This window comes from Mastacembelus armatus, chromosome 3 (genome assembly GCF_900324485.2).
Source record: "Mastacembelus armatus chromosome 3, fMasArm1.2, whole genome shotgun sequence".
NCBI classification, from domain to species: Eukaryota; Metazoa; Chordata; class Actinopteri; order Synbranchiformes; family Mastacembelidae; genus Mastacembelus; species Mastacembelus armatus.
In genome coordinates, this window is record NC_046635.1 from 8,957,928 (window position 1) to 8,963,608 (window position 5,681).

The 5,681-nt window shown below is 41.2% G+C and overlaps 1 pseudogene; it reads right to left on the bottom strand.

Moving 5' to 3' along the window:
- Positions 1-1,006: 1,006 nt before the first annotated feature.
- Positions 1,007-5,471, bottom strand: LOC113138282 (uncharacterized; annotated as a pseudogene).
- Between the last annotated feature and the right edge of the window lie 210 nt (positions 5,472-5,681).

Below are 5,681 nucleotides of genomic sequence, written 5' to 3' on the forward strand. Positions count from 1 at the left end.
GCAAACCATTCGCACTTTCTGCCATATAGCAGACTGAATTCTTGTTACTCCTGATGTAGATAAACCTTTACTGTACATACCTCTTGGCAAGAGGTTTGCACATTCTGCTGCTTCTCCCCCCTGGTCTTGCCTTTGCGCTGTAAACATTGCAGGTTATAACTGTGAAAGGACTTTATACCTTCAACTTAAAGCAGAAGACAGTAAGGAAAAACAAATCCATCGCATAAGCTTTAATTGGGTAATTAGAAAAGTGGGATGAGACATTTAGTGTCCCTGATGGGAGGAGAATTGCCCATTGCCTGGTGATTTTCCCGAGCCTGACTATTACTTATAATATGTGAAGGCTCCATGCTACAATGACCATTTAATTGCATCATTACTCAGGACTGGATGGCAAGTTCACACCTGGAGAAACACACACACACACACACACACACACACACACACACACACACACACACACACACACACACACACACACACAGAACATATAAATATACAATGTGCTATCATGTGACCACACATACACACAGAGGTAGACAATCTACATGTGTTTATGCTTGGAAATGGCTGATATGAATTGTTGCTTATTTCCTAGAGCTTCTCAAACTGATTATCACAGTCATTTTAGAAAAGAGTGATTGAGCTGTCAAAAGAATAACCATTTTAATGTTTATGGAACAAAGAACTCTGGACATATTTTCATTCATAGGTTATGGCATTTTTGACCTTTACAGTTGTGTGTGCTAACCTTTAGAAGACATCAACCTTTTGTTTTCACCACAGCACCACATTTGAGCTCCATGGGGAGTGAATGATTCTTTTTTGCTTAACTGATGGATCTCAGCAGCCATTTAGCAGGTGGTGGTGTCCTGATGGTTTGAGTGGTCCAGAGGTGGAAATCCACTGTCAAATAGTGACACCTAGAGGCAAACTGAGAGAGTGTAAGATGATAGTTTCAAATCATTTTCCAGGAAAAACACCTCAGCATTGAAAACAATTGGAGCTAAGAAGCTAGAAAGCATTCTTCCTTACACTGGATGTCATATACTACATTGCTGCTTTTTTGTTTTGGTGTCTGGTCTTTAGGGTGAACCAATCACTGTCTGGTGGGTTTGAAGTGAACTGCTATTTGATGTATCCTAAAAATCTGTTTAAGCCTCTCCGAAACACCTGCTACATAGGTAATGACCAGGTTTTTCCTCTGTGGATCTCGAGGCTCAGCTGTGTCTCTTGTTTTGCCTGATGTGGATGTTGCCTTGTTGAAAGCCAACTTAGTGTAGCCACAGGTTTTGACGGCTGTCTTCAAGTGTGTGTCCTCCTTTCTCTTGACCTCCATGGAGGTAGGGATGTTGTTTGCTCTATGACATAAAGTCCTGATGACTCCTAGTTTGTGTTGCAGTGGGTGATGATGACCTCACAGTCCAAAAAGTCTAGCCTGTTCTCTTTAGTGTCCTCTCTGGTGAATTTGATGTTTGCCTCTACTGCATTGATGTGATCTGTGAAAGCTTGAACTTCGTGGGTCTTGATTTTCATCCAGGTGTCACCCACATATCTGAACCAATGGATCGGTACCATTCTTGTGAAGGTAGCTGAGAGCTTTCTTTTCCACTTCGTCCATGTACAGATTGTCAACAATGGGTGACACAGGGGAGCATGACACACCCATGTTTCTGTCTGTAAAATTCACCTCTGTATGAGAAGTATGTGGTGTTCAGACACAGGTCCAAACGCAGGCAGATTTGGTCTGAGTTGAGGCTGCTCCTGATAGAGGGGATGCTGTCCTCTTTTAGTCTTCTCCTAACAAAGCATTGGTGGTGGGGATGCTGGTGAAGAGGGATGTAACATCAAAGGACACCATAGTTTCATCTCTATCCAGTTTCAGATGTCTGACTCTGGAGGCAAATTCCTCTGAATTCCGGATGTGGTGGTCTGTGTGACCTACCAGCGGCGCTAAGATGGTGGCAAGATGTTTGGCAATGTTATATGTCACTGAGTTTATGCTGCTGACAATGGGCCTGAGGGGGGCTCCTTCTTTCTGTATGTTAGGGAGCCCATACAGACAGGGGGTGGTCTCCCCTGGATACAGTCTGTAAAAGGTGGTCCTATCAATGGCATTGTTCTTTTCCAGTTGTTTTAAACAGTCAATCACCTTTTTCCTGTAGGTGCTGGTGAGGTCCCTTCTTAGCTTTTCGTATGTCTGTTGATCTTCCAAGACAGAGGTTACTTTTTCATGATGGTCTGTTGTGTTTGAAACCACGGTGCATCTCCCTTTGTCCGCCGGCAGGATGGTAATAGTCTCATTGTTAGACAGGGATGACAGGGCCCTGCTCTCCTGGGTGGTGAGGTTGGGTGGTGGTGGTTTAGAACCAGAGAGTGCTGCAGTGACTTTTAACCGGAGTTCCTCTGCTTCTGTGTTAGATAGGCCATTATTGCGAATGGCAGATTCTGTGGCTGTAATAAAATCCACAACCGGAATATGTTTAGGCGTGACTGCAAAGTTAAGTCCTTTGGCTAGGACATCTCTCTCTGCTTGTGAGAGTTCCCTGTCTGAAAGGTTCTTAACTCATTTGTCCTTTGTGGCCTCTGTGTTTGTCCCATTTTCCTTAGTTCTCTTTCAAGTGGTTTCTTTTCTTGTCTCCCTGAGACAGAGGAGGATGTCAAACTTCTTGCTCTGTCTCTCTTTGCCTTTTCTGATGTTGAGCCAGCTGTGCCTGCTGGCCTTTAAAATGATTGTTTTTCTGCCCATTTGCTTGTATCTATGAGCATGAAAGATAAAAGGGTGATCATGAAATAGTTACAGCTTGACTGTGGAAGCAAATTAATTGTTAGTGTTCAACTATGTGATCCATTTTTCTGATTGTTTGGGGTGTGGACCTCAAGAACAGGCAACCACCAGAGAGCAGCAGAGCAATTTAGGACTTTCATATGAACAGGGGTTTTAACCAAAACATGGAGAGTTTTGGTTTTTTATGTTCTTTGTAAAGTTGAATTGGCAACTCAACATATTTAAATTGGAACTAAACATCATATGGGCACATCCTCTGATGTGAGAGTTTTTATTAATTTTGTCCTGGATGCCAAAATACAATAGAGCATTTATCAAACACATGCAGACAGCAGTGAAAATATACACTGTGAAGTCTTTGTCTCTCCATGAGAAACAGCTGGCAAACTTCGTTTTTCCCTTCCATAAAATCACACAAACTGTACTCAGTTCCCAACAGATCAGCTTTTGTTAAAACATTTTTTTTTTCATGCACTCTCTATCCAGTAGTCAAGTCTGTTGCTCAGATTGCAAACAGCTGTTGATCCAAAATTGCTCAGAAAGAACAATAGACTTTATCTCTGTAGCTTGATGTTTTACATTGGAGATTGGCTCTGTGACAGTTTGTAACACTTAGATAATCTTTTCATGTAGATTGTGCCAGTTTTGTCATCTGTAATTTCACGAAAAAAATCTCTAATTCAAAGCAGTAAACAGTAATTACTAGAAAAAGATTGTGTGACATCAGAGTGAAATGTGTCCTGAATTCCGCAGATGAAAGCAGAGTAGCAGACGAAATCATTACCAGGTCGAAAAAAATATCTCAGGCTATTTCTGAGACGTTCAAACACTCAAGATTGAAGTCTTGTCTGTGTCGTGAGAGTGAATAATAATCACTGACAAATGGGGAATATCAGTTTTCCACTGTGACTGATAAGTAGTGATACCGAGACACTGATGTCATACAGTTCAGTCTTTTTCCCAATGAGGTTACTGGGAGTTTTTTGTAGCAATAGCAAATTATCCTTCTGCATTTGGTTTGCTTGATGAAATGTAATTTGTAAATCCAGTCTAATAATGATAGAATGACTTCCTATATAATAAAATTCCATATTTCCATTTAATGTCTTTACATTGAATTCTATTTAGTTGATTGAAATGCATTTTATATGAATTGAAGTCAGACATCTGTTTCACTGACTATGATATTAAGATTTTTATCAGCAGCCATCTGATACAATACAGAACTACAGACATTTGAAATTTCACTGTAGTAGATAGTGACTATTATGTATGGATGGTTTATTGAACTGGCCTACTGGGCACAGGACAGAGATGCAAAATGATCACAAACAGACAGAAAATAGCCAGAAAGAGACACAGAACAGTTATAAAGAAATGCAAAACATCTTCAAACACCACATGAACATAAATAGACATACGATTACCGAGAAAGCAGATGAGCCAAAAAACAAGCTGCTTGACTTATGGTCATTTTGTGTCTTTGTCACGGTGCTGGTCTTGTTCCTGTGCAGGAGGGCAAGGAGTCTTTTACACATCTGTTTGGTTTTCCTCATTATGCAACACTGACCTGGCCTGGATGTGTAAGCTACCTGTTTTTGCACAATCTATGCAAAAAGCATGGTTGAATACTTTTAAAGAACATGTAGGGAAACAAGAAGAATAAATTAACTTTTCAGTTAACTGGAGTCATACAGGTGAAATTTTCCATTTTTCCAATAGTATCTGTTTTTTTAATGTTAAAATTATTACAGTCAACAAACGATGAAAATGAAACAAATGGTTTTTCCATTATTGTTCCTCTTAGCAGAGACTTTTCTCTGTGGGATTCAACCAAAGCAGCATGCTTCTTACAGAGAAGCAGCACAAAAAGCAGAGAGGTCTAGTGTTTTACTTTTTACACTAAAAATGAATCATTCACATGTACTGATAAAGAGACAGCACAAGCTAAATCAGACAGATAGACAGCTGTGGCTGCACAGACTGCTCACATAGAGTTTTGTGAGTCAGGTTTTTAAAACTTATGAAAGCTTTCTCATGGAGCTTTTTCCTCTTTTTCTTGCCTGGACCTCGAAAGACAGTTGTGCTCCTAAGTGAGTCATCTGAGCGGGGAATATATCATTGTGTAATAAATCTTCCGCTCATCTCATTAAAGCTCGTGATCTTGTGCATTTATTCCAGCTGTTCAGTTTACTGTGTTTTTAACCCTATCTCTAGGCAAAAAGGATTTCTGTTTTTATTTTCATCCCACTGTGAAATATAATACAATAAAATAGATTTCTCTTTCACAGAAGTATCCTGTTACATTCACCAGGTTTTAGCTTCTAGACAACAGATGGCTTAAACCAGGGCTGGCCATCCCTGATCCTCAAGGGCCACTGTCCTGCTTGTTTTCCAACTATCCCTACCCTACCCACTGCTGATCACCTGGACCAGGTGTGTTCAGTCAATCAGAAGCTAGAGGAGCAGGGATAGTTGAAAAACAAGCAGCATAGTGGCCTGTGAGGACTGGAGTTGGCCAGCCCTGGTTGAAATGTTTCTCTCAGACACACAAACTGCCTTTTCTCTCCCCCTCTCTTTTCCCCTAGTTGGCTCTGTAGCCATCTCATCAATTTACAGGCCCGACCTTGCTCGAGCCACCTCTGACACCTTTAAACTGTGCTGTCACATCAGACCCTTTCATTCTCCGCTTGGCCAGTGGTAGTCCTCAGTCACCTGAGCCTCATCTGCCAGCACAGCTGTCCCTCATTACCCAGTCTGCCATACAGTGTAGACAGCTGCCTGTTGGCACTAATTCATGTGTGTCATCATGGTGTTTCAGTCTTTGGTCTTTCTTTGCTGCCTCTCTGCTTGCCTTTTGGATTTCTTACCCTGCAGTTGCTTGTCTTGTTGC